At 49.2% G+C, this 13,283-nt stretch overlaps 1 long non-coding RNA gene across 1 annotated transcript; it reads left to right on the top strand.

The window, feature by feature from the left end:
• Positions 1-436: 436 nt before the first annotated feature.
• Positions 437-6,885, top strand: LOC128352960 (uncharacterized). Its single transcript, XR_008320739.1, has 2 exons — positions 437-3,986; positions 5,313-6,885. It is a non-coding gene; the product is annotated as an uncharacterized LOC128352960 (long non-coding RNA).
• Positions 6,886-13,283: the final 6,398 nt, after the last annotated feature.

The raw sequence follows: 13,283 nt of genomic DNA, 5'->3' as shown, positions 1-13,283 counted from the left end.
AACTCAAAACTAAAGAACCTCCCAGACATAACCCAAGAGGGGGCCTTAAAAAGCCTCCTTAAAAAGTGGTTTGTTAAAAACACTGAGGGAGGGAGGGAGGGAGGGAGCGTGGGAAGCTCTTCAGCCAGGGCTTCAGCCAGGGCCTTCCAATGCCGAGGGGCAACAAGCGAAAAGGCCCTGTCCCTAGTCCCCACAAAGAGGATCTCTGTTAGTAGCAGGGCCATGAGCGAGCAGTGCAGGGCCTGAGACGATGAACGGGGAGGGCCCTGGAAAATTAATATGGGCAAATGCGCTCCGACAGCTTCCCCGGCCCCAAGTCCTGTAGAGTCTTGAAGGTGTGACTCAGAGTGCTCTGAGTGGGGCACACCTCTGGGAGCGCCAGTGGGGCAGGAGAAACGTTCGTGGGCGGGCGGGTGGGGGGACTGCAGGAGCCATCTCGCCGTCCCCCTGGCCTCCTCCAGCCCCGGCAAAGGAGGTCGTGTACAACCTCAATATCTCTCATCTAATATTCCATGCATTTGTGAGGGCTAGAAAAAGCTGTGTTTTACCTTTAGCATAACTGTAGCCATTTTGCTTCTGTAATACTGCTAAAAGCTGATTAGGAAATAAATGATAGTAAGAAATTGCAAGCAAATCTCTTTTTGGGTGTTGTAAGCATTTCTGAGTTCCAGACAGGACAGGAAGCTAACACTTGAGAAATGCTTGAGCTTAGAAACCGCAAGCGGAAAGACAGGAAGCCACCTCTTGATATATGTGACACCATGTCTGGAACAACAACTTATTTGAATATAGCCAATAGCATTGATTCTACAGAAAAGGGGAACTGAGGGAGGGGGCTTGTTGCTTGTCACTGCTTGTTGTTAGAGTATAAAATTGCTTGTAACTTCTTCTGCGGGTGTGCCACTTCTTGGGGTGAGCACCCAGTAGCTTTGCTTGGCCAAATAAAGATACTGACCAGAATCTCCTTCTTGTCTTTTATTAATTGGCATAATCAAATAAAGGGCAAGAGTCGGGCCTTACCCAGACTAGCTGGGAGGGTGCAAGCCTTCCCTGGTAGGCGGGGCTTATTATATGGTGCATTGGCCGGGAATAGAAGGCTAAATTAAGACTAGCTGCTATTGCAGTGAGACGGCCTTCAGACTGGCACGGGCGAAAACCGGGAACGGCTTTTGTGTTAATTCTCAGCGCGCACCAGCCATATTGAGCTGGGAGATCACTCTCAAGCCGCCTCTGGCAGACACCCAAAGTGCCACGAACGAATGTCAGGAGATTCATAGGGAACAAGGAGGTTGATGCTGCGATTTGGACTAGAGCTTGGAGGGGTAAGTACTAAATTGCAACTTGGGAAAAAGGGGGGAGGTGTGTGAATTTTGTGACCCTGTGTGCAAGAGATTTCCATACGGAAGCGTGAAAGAGGAGGGCCAGTACCGCAGTTCTGTCCCTTCGCGAGAAGGCCAGTCGGGAAAAGCCCGAGCGCAAGTGTGTGTGAATGTGAAAAGGGTCCATACTTAGGAGGTTGGCCTGGGAATAGCTGTTCGACCGGGGGGTGAGAGGCCTGACCCCGTTTCTGACCCCACCTGTCCACCACAGCCGGTACGCTTAGGGGGGGACGAAGTGCCCAGAAACCAAGCCCGGGGAGGGGACGGAGTACGTCCCAGAACCCCAGCCCGGTGTTAGTGGAGATAAGGGAGGCAGAGGCGAAAAAACCCGTTAGGCTATTCTTGCACGGTGGGCTGATCAGGGTTTTAGGTTGGTAAGGTTGGATCAGCATTAAGGAAACTGGAAATTGGGAAGTTAGTGAGAATAGGGACAAGGGTTAATAGTTAGGGGAGATAGGGAACAATAGGGAAATAATTAGAACACCCCCTTCAGCACCTCCTAGATAAATTTAACTATATTAAAAGAATTATAAAAAGCTCATGAGCGTTAATTAGTAAATTTATGGTCTGACCACCCACATCTTGGTCAGAATTTGCCTCGTTGGCCACTAAGAAACTGCCATCAACGTGTGAGTAAATTGGCTCGCAAAGTTATCAAGTTTAAAAGCCTTAAAGATGCAAGACCAGAGAGTCAGGGATGAGGATGGTTTTCCACCGCCCCATATGAATGCCCCATCCCACATTCAACCAAATCTACCTCAGCGGGCACCCTTTTTCTATTTTTCTGCCCCATGATTTCCATGGGCACCACCACCCCGACTTCCCACTCCCAATATGAGACCAGTCCCGGGGAGACTGTCAGGGAGCCTGCCATCTGGCCCGTCAAGGGGATATGCTCCACCTGGACCTAGAGCGGGACCGTCTTCTCCCAGTGCCCCTAGTTTTAGAAGTGGGAGTGTTGGCTCCGACTTGGGAGGGGATAGGAGCTCAACTCCTGGGGAATCAGCTAGGGATACGAGAAGGTGCCCACCCCAGAGACCCATGGCCACGGGCACACCAAGGAGTCAGTTGGGAACAATGGTTGTGGGGGATGGATTGCTCCTAGTCCCTTTCCACCTTGGACCTTTAAAACCGGAGACAAGAACTTCTGCCCTATTGGCATCAGCCGTGCAGCTGACTATTGGCCAACCAGGCCATGTCCCGGACAGGGGAAGAAAGGGACGAGGGCCACGGGGAAGTCGCTGTTTCTGCTGTGGCCGGACAGGCCACTGGAAGAGGGAATGTCCTGACCTTAAGGAGGGAGAGGGTGCTGTCTCTCCACCACAGGCAGAGAAAAGCGGGGAACAACCAAATCCCCAATCAAAAATGGAACCCATTGCTGTTCCAAGCCTTTCTTTGTGGACGGATGGGACATCCTTTTTCTTTAATGGACAGAAATATATGGGATATGGAGTGAAGACTGAAGAGCACTTGGTGTTCTTAACAAGAATATTCCTACCATGCTCTACTCCAGAGACCGAACCATTGGGAAGGGAGAAAGACATGAAATAAGACAATGGCCCTGATGCCAGAGAAAATCAGCTGGCAGAAATGGGTGCTTAATAAGCAGCCTAAATAAAAAGGGAGGTCTGTGAATAGTTGAGCATTCAATGGCTTTTGTACTCTGCATACCATTTAGAAAACCAGGAATAGATGACATCTAAAAGTGCTTTTACATATATATATATTTTTATGAACTCGAGTTAGAGGCCCTTTTTGGCCCCAAGAATAACATCTTTTTGCAATTGCTTTTATTATATACCGGTAAAATTCTAATAAAACACTACATGTGTGGGCCCAGCAAGGAAACTCCCCTTATACCATCATGCTCCAAGCACACGCTATGGAGAAAGGAGGGGGGGAAGGAAAGAGCCCCCTGAGCCTGTGAGAGAGGCTAAGGGAGATTTTTGGGGAAGAAAACAATGCTGCCTGTGCTTTCTCTAAGCTCAAAGCAGCTAACTTCCTGTCTGTTTCTGTGTGTGTTAATCTTGGCTCAAAGCCAATACTGTTGCTGCTTTTGTCGTATGAGCTATTGTCCTGTTTGTGTGTATGTGTGTTCAACTTGGCTGAGAGCCAACACAGTATTGCTGCTGTTGCTGCTACTGTTCAATTGTACCTGTTGCAGCAAAAGCCAAGAATAGGCTTCTCCAAATGGAGGCTGTTTCTTGTTCTCTTTTTTCCTTTCTCTCTTTTTCTTGTCCCAGCTGTAGCGTTACGGTTGGGGGAAGGAAATGAGGAAGTGGAGTTAGAGGGAAGCCAGCTTAACTGCCGCTCCTAAAAGTTGTACAACCAGCCTAAAGTTTTGCTGCCACATGAAATGATGGATAGTAACATCTGAGTGTGTCCTCCAGATTCGGAGAAAGCTTCCTTGCACCTGCAGGAACTCACTTGCTGGCTGCAGGCTTTTTTTCCTTTTGTCTTTGTGATCAGGCTGAAAAGACTAAGAGTCTCCTCCAGGTTGTCCAGCGGAGCCAGCCAGGAACTTTTTTCATTCTCAAGCAACTTCTGCATATTTTTAAAGGCAAACAGGCTCTTCTGCCTCTCATCTCATATTTTTGTCAGACACCAGTAAGTTGTAAGGCATGTGGAAGGTGGAATTGGAGGGAGGTGTAATTGCAAGGAAAGGACTTGGGTTGTTGGAAGGGTTGAGACTGGTTGATTGAAGTCTATGGGTGGACTGTAGCTTTATACCACCTTGTGTGTGATGTGGAAGGGTGGTGTGGAGTTGCGGACCGTTCTGTGACTTGCTGTGAGGGATAGTTTTGTCTGGCCTTTATCCTGTGCCTGCTCATGGGCAGGAGGAGTTCCGCGGGGGTTACGGAGGATTTTAAAAATAATGATGTGAGTCCTTTGTGGCGCACGTGGAATGTCTTTGGTCTAAGCCCCTATTCTGTAAGCTGTTTTGATGGGTTTGTGTGCATGAGTTGCTGGAGTGAATACATTCACGGGAATGGCAGAGAAATAGTTCTGCTGTGTTCGTGGGTGTGTGATTCCGGTGATATGTTTCTTCTTGTGAACTGAAACAAAACTTAGGGAACTAAGTGCTGATCAAGGCTGACTGAAAATATATTAATGGCAAGCTTTGCATCATGCATTTTTTTAAATTGAGCTGAAATTCTTATGTTGCTGCTATTGAAGAAGCTGCTACACTTGTTCTAAAACCGGAAGTTTTTCTTTTAACTCTCTCACCACCGAGAGACAAGTCTTTGAATATTAGCAGTGGCAACCCTGCCCAAGTTAAGATGGGGGAGGGAAAAGGGCTTTCTGTGAAGCAATTGCGTTCCAACTGGCAGTTGCGCGGATTTTTACAGAACACAGTGGTCCTGCGATGTTAAATTGGTTAATTGTATGCTGCTGTGTTTTTGCAAAATCTATGTGACATTTCTGCTGCCTTTTTGGGAAAGCTTAAATCTTGCCCCAAACTAAGGGTTTTCTTTATGATTGGTCGACAAGTGCTTGGATTTTGTGAGACATGACAGCAGTACAATGTAAGGGAAGTTAGTCTGATTGTATTCCTGTCATGCTTTCGGAAGATCTATGTAACATTCTGCTGACTTGTCTTGAAATGTACACTGAGAAGCTATTTATTCAATTGGTCTAAGGTCCAAAATTTTTAAATTGGTGTCATAAAGCAGCCCTGCTTTGCCTTCACAACAGCTGAGTTTTTGAAGTTCCAGGTTCCAGATGCAAGATTGGATGAAGAGAATTGTTTTCTGAAAGTCGAGCCTGTCATCATTATACAGCTTTGATGAAAGGATATGACTTTAAGATCACAGGTTTCACCCCTCTACAAAGATCATGGACAATTTTTATAACACCTTTTGCAAAAGAGAGACTTTAACTTGCTTATAAAAACCTAAGCCTTATCCAGAAGATTAATCCTATTTTAACCAGGTTTTGCTAGGTCAGGAGGCTAAAAGATGGAAACAGAAACATCACAATAAAATACATGTGACCTAAATGGAAGTTCCAAAGCCAGATGTCACTGACGAATCATCCCTGTATGGAGAATGAAGTCAGGAATGCTGGAATAAAGATTGTGAGCCCTGATGAAGGTCTGTAAGTATGATTGTCAACCAAGCGTTGTGCAAGCAGTTAGAGTGTGGGAATAGGACCGAAGAAACTGAGTCCAAAACCCCATTCAGCTGTGATATTTGCTGGGTGACACAGAGCCTGCCACTCAAAAGGTTTGACCTACCTCACGGGGTTGTTGTTATACAAGGGAAAATGGGATACGGAAACCATATGGAAACGGGACTTTGTGAGCAGTCATGCCCAGAGAGGGTTCTGGTGAAACTCAAACGCTGAACTTATATGCTACAGCCTTTTGATTGATAAGACTATATTGAATCTGAAAAAGTTTAATGCCTCCTCAACACCTAAAAACTCATGAGAAGAGTGTATGCAGAAAAATGTGAATGCCTTTTTCCTTTTTGATCTTGTTGTTTGCTTTTTGCCTAGGAACACCTTTTGTTTGAAGACATTGTTTTTTGTTTTTGGCTTCGGGAGAAGGGCAAAGACCCGGGGCAAGCAGGGAAACAAAAGCATAAATTGGGAAGATTAACATGCCAAAGGACCAAATTGAAAATGGCCTCAGGATTTATCTATCTTTTGTATTACTTGTCTTGAAAACTTTACCCTTTCTGTTTTGGCTAGTATTGACACCCAGGGACTTGATTTTAGGATGCCTTCTCTATGGGGGGGGAGGGAGAATATTGGCAACTCACTTGTCTGTTTTCTCTCAAGTAAACAGGGTTTTGTAACCAACAGTGCCTTGAATTATCTTTCCAAGAAGGGTTTTCCTCAGATGACAGAAGTATCCTGCATATAATCATTAGACTGTGGTCCCAAAGGAACCTCCAAAAGGACATCAACAGTGACCCAGGAGATTAGCTGCCAGCGACAACCATCCAATGGCAACAGATTGTTCACCTGCTAATTTGTCTTGTGTTGAATAAATTCTGGGCATATAAAGGAGATTCATGAAGCCTACAGCTTCAGAATCTTGAAAATAAAAAGGGAGGAATGTGAGGGCTAGAAAAAGCTGTGTTTTACCTTTAGCATAACTGTAGCCATTTTGCTTCTGTAATACTGCTAAAAGCTGATTAGGAAATAAATGATAGTAAGAAATTGCAAGCAAATCTCTTTTTGGGTGTTGTAAGCATTTCTGAGTTCCAGACAGGACAGGAAGCTAACACTTGAGAAATGCTTGAGCTTAGAAACCGCAAGCGGAAAGACAGGAAGCCACCTCTTGATATATGTGACACCATGTCTGGAACAACAACTTATTTGAATATAGCCAATAGCATTGATTCTACAGAAAAGGGGAACTGAGGGAGGGGGCTTGTTGCTTGTCACTGCTTGTTGTTAGAGTATAAAATTGCTTGTAACTTCTTCTGCGGGTGTGCCACTTCTTGGGGTGAGCACCCAGTAGCTTTGCTTGGCCAAATAAAGATACTGACCAGAATCTCCTTCTTGTCTTTTATTAATTGGCATAATCAAATAAAGGGCAAGAGTCGGGCCTTACCCAGACTAGCTGGGAGGGTGCAAGCCTTCCCTGGTAGGCGGGGCTTATCACATTCATCTATAGTTGAGTGGGGCTAATCACTCTTGCGTGGTCGCCTGTTTTAAAAAGCAAAACCAAAAGCAGAAACTCTGCAGTCCACTGAAAGTCAAGTGTACATTCTTCCTTTCTTTTGTTCTTTATGACATGTATAGCCCGCTCTTCCTCCAAGGAGGCCAGAGCGGTGTACTACAGACTTAGGTTTCTCCTCACAACAACCCTGTGAAGTAGCTTAGGCTGAGAGAGAAGTGACTGGCCCAGAGTCACCCAGCAAGTATCCTGTCTGAATGGGGATATGAACTCGGCTCTCCCCGGTCCTAGTGCAGCACTCTAACCACTACAGCACGCTGGCTCTTCATTTAGAGTATCCTGGCTGAATGGGGATTTGAACTCGGGTCTCCCCGGTCCTAGTCCTGCACTCTAAGCACTACACCACGCTCACCACGCTGGCTCCTCATTTACAATGTCTTAATTGTGAAAGAATGACAGATCTCCCTTAAATGATCAGAAGGCTCAGAAGTACCGATCTGTATCAGATCAAGGTCCCCTGGTCCAGCATTCTTGGCAAGGATAGGAACATAGCAACACATGAAGCTGCCATATACCGAGTCAGACCATTGGTCTATCGAGCTGAGTATTGTCTTCACAGAGTGGCAGCGGCTTCTCCAGGATTGCAGGCAGGAATCTCTCTTGGAGAAGGCAGGGAGCGGGAGGGCACTTGCAACCTTCTGCTCCTCCTCCATCCCCTGAGGGGAATAGCTAACAGTGCTCAGACATCAAGTCTCCCGTTCATATGCAACCAGGGTGGGCCCTGCTTCGCTAAGGGGACAAGTCATGCTTGCTGCCACAAGACCCAGCTCCTGCTTGAGTGTCATGAATAGCGTCCAGTGGGAAGCAGGCTCCCTGATACAAAGAGAATCTTGAGGAGTGGAGGGGAGAGAATTGTTTGGGTTTTGGCAGTTGGCCTTCTGAGGTAGCTCTGGAGGGCTTGTCTGAGGAGAAAAGCCTTTGTCGATGCGGCAGCTGTGTCTGGGAGGAGCCCTTGACATGAAGCCAGATGGGGCGGTAGCATAAGGCAGCAGATTTTGGAGGCCCCAAGAGGGCCCCAAGATGCCCCCCACCCCCCGTGGCCCTACTATTGAAGCATCTCTTCAAGAGGGGCATGCATCACTTGATGGAGGAGAGGTCTCTCAAGGGCTGCTAGTGGGAGGGCGGGCTATAGGCCACCTCCAGGCTGAAGGGCAGGATGCCTCTGAGTCCCAGTGTTTGGCAGGGGAGTAAGAGCAGGAGAGAGGCCGTGCCCTCAACTGCAGCCTGTGGGCTTCCATTGGCATGTGGGAGGCCACTGTGTGAAAGAGGATGCTGGACTAGATGGGCTCCCTTGGGCCTGAGCCAGCAGGGCTGTTGCGATGTTCTTAGGACTGTTCTGAGCCTTGGAATCCTGAGCGCTGGGATAGCGTAGGGGTTAGAGTGGCGAGGATAGAGACCGGGGGTACCCGAGTTCGAATCCCCATTCAACCTTTTCGGGATTATTCCTTCTTTCAAAAATTTAGACCCCGCCCCTCCAGTACACTATGGCTCGGGCCAGCTCACAGCAATACGACACATATCAGAGACGAGAAAAAACAAGAACATTAACCAAACGGAGGAAACAAATCCATCGTCAGGTTCAAAAGCACAATCACTATCAAGTTCACGTCCTTTGAAAAGCTAAAAAAGGGAAATGATAACAACTCAAAACTAAAGAACCTCCCAGACATAACCCAAGAGGGGGCCTTAAAAAGCCTCCTTAAAAAGTGGTTTGTTAAAAACACTGAGGGAGGGAGGGAGGGAGCGTGGGAAGCTCTTCAGCCAGGGCTTCAGCCAGGGCCTTCCAATGCCGAGGGGCAACAAGCGAAAAGGCCCTGTCCCTAGTCCCCACAAAGAGGATCTCTGTTAGTAGCGGGGCCATGAGCGAGCAGAGCAGGGCCTGAGACGATGAACGGGGAGGGCCCTGGAAAATTAATATGGGCAAATGCTCTCCGACAGCTTCCCCGGCCCCAAGCCCTGTAGAGTCTTGAAGGTGTGACTCAGAGTGCTCTGAGTGGGGCACACCTCTGGGAGCGCCAGTGGGGCAGGAGAAACGTTCGTGGGCGGGCGGGGGGGGGACTGCAGGAGCCATCTCGCCGTCCCCCTGGCCTCCTCCAGCCCCGGCAAAGGAGGTCGTGTACAACCTCAATATCTCTCATCTAATATTCCATGCATTCATCTATAGTTGAGTGGGGCTAATCACTCTTGCGTGGTCGCCTGTTTTAAAAAGCAAAACCAAAAGCAGAAACTCTGCAGTCCACTGAAAGTCAAGTGTACATTCTTCCTTTCTTTTGTTCTTTATGACATGTATAGCCCGCTCTTCCTCCAAGGAGGCCAGAGCGGTGTACTACAGACTTAGGTTTCTCCTCACAACAACCCTGTGAAGTAGCTTAGGCTGAGAGAGAAGTGACTGGCCCAGAGTCACCCAGCAAGTATCCTGTCTGAATGGGGATATGAACTCGGCTCTCCCCGGTCCTAGTGCAGCACTCTAACCACTACAGCACGCTGGCTCTTCATTTAGAGTATCCTGGCTGAATGGGGATTTGAACTCGGGTCTCCCCGGTCCTAGTCCTGCACTCTAAGCACTACACCACGCTCACCACGCTGGCTCCTCATTTACAATGTCTTAATTGTGAAAGAATGACAGATCTCCCTTAAATGATCAGAAGGCTCAGAAGTACCGATCTGTATCAGATCAAGGTCCCCTGGTCCAGCATTCTTGGCAAGGATAGGAACATAGCAACACATGAAGCTGCCATATACCGAGTCAGACCATTGGTCTATCGAGCTGAGTATTGTCTTCACAGAGTGGCAGCGGCTTCTCCAGGATTGCAGGCAGGAATCTCTCTTGGAGAAGGCAGGGAGCGGGAGGGCACTTGCAACCTTCTGCTCCTCCTCCATCCCCTGAGGGGAATAGCTAACAGTGCTCAGACATCAAGTCTCCCGTTCATATGCAACCAGGGTGGGCCCTGCTTCGCTAAGGGGACAAGTCATGCTTGCTACCACAAGACCCAGCTCCTGCTTGAGTGTCATGAATAGCGTCCAGTGGGAAGCAGGGTCCATGATACAAAGAGAATCTTGAGGAGTGGAGGGGAGAGAATTGTTTGGGTTTTGGCAGTTGGCCTTCTGAGGTAGCTCTGGAGGGCTTGTCTGAGGAGAAAAGCCTTTGTCGATGCGGCAGCTGTGTCTGGGAGGAGCCCTTGACATGAAGCCAGATGGGGCGGTAGCATAAGGCAGCAGATTTTGGAGGCCCCAAGAGGGCCCCAAGATGCCCCCCACCCCCCGTGGCCCTACTATTGAAGCATCTCTTCAAGAGGGGCATGCATCACTTGATGGAGGAGAGGTCTCTCAAGGGCTGCTAGTGGGAGGGCGGGCTATAGGCCACCTCCAGGCTGAAGGGCAGGATGCCTCTGAGTCCCAGTGTTTGGCAGGGGAGTAAGAGCAGGAGAGAGGCCGTGCCCTCAACTGCAGCCTGTGGGCTTCCATTGGCATGTGGGAGGCCACTGTGTGAAAGAGGATGCTGGACTAGATGGGCTCCCTTGGGCCTGAGCCAGCAGGGCTGTTGCGATGTTCTTAGGACTGTTCTGAGCCTTGGAATCCTGAGCGCTGGGATAGCGTAGGGGTTAGAGTGGCGAGGATAGAGACCGGGGGTACCCGAGTTCGAATCCCCATTCAACCTTTTCGGGATTATTCCTTCTTTCAAAAATTTAGACCCCGCCCCTCCAGTACACTACGGCTCGGGCCAGCTCACAGCAATACGACACATATCAGAGACGAGAAAAAACAAGAACATTAACCAAACGGAGGAAACAAATCCATCGTCAGGTTCAAAAGCACAATCACTATCAAGTTCACGTCCTTTGAAAAGCTAAAAAAGGGAAATGATAACAACTCAAAACTAAAGAACCTCCCAGACATAACCCAAGAGGGGGCCTTAAAAAGCCTCCTTAAAAAGTGGTTTGTTACAAACACTGAGGGAGGGAGGGAGGGAGGGAGCGTGGGAAGCTCTTCAGCCAGGGCTTCAGCCAGGGCCTTCCAATGCCGAGGGGCAACAAGCGAAAAGGCCCTGTCCCTAGTCCCCACAAAGAGGATCTCTGTTAGTAGCGGGGCCATGAGCGAGCAGAGCAGGGCCTGAGACGATGAACGGGGAGGGCCCTGGAAAATTAATATGGGCAAATGCTCTCCGACAGCTTCCCCGGCCCCAAGCCCTGTAGAGTCTTGAAGGTGTGACTCAGAGTGCTCTGAGTGGGGCACACCTCTGGGAGCGCCAGTGGGGCAGGAGAAACGTTCGTGGGCGGGCGGGGGGGGGACTGCAGGAGCCATCTCGCCGTCCCCCTGGCCTCCTCCAGCCCCGGCAAAGGAGGTCTTGTACAACCTCAATATCTCTCATCTAATATTCCATGCATTCATCTATAGTTGAGTGGGGCTAATCACTCTTGCGTGCTCGCCTGTTTTAAAAAGCAAAACCAAAAGCAGAAACTCTGCAGTCCACTGAAAGTCAAGTGTACATTCTTCCTTTCTTTTGTTCTTTATGACATGTATAGCCCGCTCTTCCTCCAAGGAGGCCAGAGCGGTGTACTACAGACTTAGGTTTCTCCTCACAACAACCCTGTGAAGTAGCTTAGGCTGAGAGAGAAGTGACTGGCCCAGAGTCACCCAGCAAGTATCCTGTCTGAATGGGGATATGAACTCGGCTCTCCCCGGTCCTAGTGCAGCACTCTAACCACTACAGCACGCTGGCTCTTCATTTAGAGTATCCTGGCTGAATGGGGATTTGAACTCGGGTCTCCCCGGTCCTAGTCCTGCACTCTAAGCACTACACCACGCTCACCACGCTGGCTCCTCATTTACAATGTCTTAATTGTGAAAGAATGACAGATCTCCCTTAAATGATCAGAAGGCTCAGAAGTACCGATCTGTATCAGATCAAGGTCCCCTGGTCCAGCATTCTTGGCAAGGATAGGAACATAGCAACACATGAAGCTGCCATATACCGAGTCAGACCATTGGTCTATCGAGCTGAGTATTGTCTTCACAGAGTGGCAGCGGCTTCTCCAGGATTGCAGGCAGGAATCTCTCTTGGAGAAGGCAGGGAGCGGGAGGGCACTTGCAACCTTCTGCTCCTCCTCCATCCCCTGAGGGGAATAGCTAACAGTGCTCAGACATCAAGTCTCCCGTTCATATGCAACCAGGGTGGGCCCTGCTTCGCTAAGGGGACAAGTCATGCTTGCTGCCACAAGACCCAGCTCCTGCTTGAGTGTCATGAATAGCGTCCAGTGGGAAGCAGGGTCCCTGATACAAAGAGAATCTTGAGGAGTGGAGGGGAGAGAATTGTTTGGGTTTTGGCAGTTGGCCTTCTGAGGTAGCTCTGGAGGGCTTGTCTGAGGAGAAAAGCCTTTGTCGATGCGGCAGCTGTGTCTGGGAGGAGCCCTTGACATGAAGCCAGATGGGGCGGTAGCATAAGGCAGCAGATTTTGGAGGCCCCAAGAGGGCCCCAAGATGCCCCCCACCCCCCGTGGCCCTACTATTGAAGCATCTCTTCAAGAGGGGCATGCATCACTTGATGGAGGAGAGGTCTCTCAAGGGCTGCTAGTGGGAGGGCGGGCTATAGGCCACCTCCAGGCTGAAGGGCAGGATGCCTCTGAGTCCCAGTGTTTGGCAGGGGAGTAAGAGCAGGAGAGAGGCCGTGCCCTCAACTGCAGCCTGTGGGCTTCCATTGGCATGTGGGAGGCCACTGTGTGAAAGAGGATGCTGGACTAGATGGGCTCCCTTGGGCCTGAGCCAGCAGGGCTGTTGCGATGTTCTTAGGACTGTTCTGAGCCTTGGAATCCTGAGCGCTGGGATAGCGTAGGGGTTAGAGTGGCGAGGATAGAGACCGGGGGTACCCGAGTTCGAATCCCCATTCAACCTTTTCGGGATTATTCCTTCTTTCAAAAATTTAGACCCCGCCCCTCCAGTACACTACGGCTCGGGCCAGCTCACAGCAATACGACACATATCAGAGACGAGAAAAAACAAGAACATTAACCAAACGGAGGAAACAAATCCATCGTCAGGTTCAAAAGCACAATCACTATCAAGTTCACGTCCTTTGAAAAGCTAAAAAAGGGAAATGATAACAACTCAAAACTAAAGAACCTCCCAGACATAACCCAAGAGGGGGCCTTAAAAAGCCTCCTTAAAAAGTGGTTTGTTAAAAACACTGAGGGAGGGAGGGAGGGAGCGTGGGAAGC

The sequence above is a fragment of the Hemicordylus capensis genome, chromosome 4, assembly GCF_027244095.1.
Source record: "Hemicordylus capensis ecotype Gifberg chromosome 4, rHemCap1.1.pri, whole genome shotgun sequence".
Classification (NCBI taxonomy): Eukaryota; Metazoa; Chordata; class Lepidosauria; order Squamata; family Cordylidae; genus Hemicordylus; species Hemicordylus capensis.
This window is presented reverse-complemented; position numbering and strand designations above follow the sequence as displayed.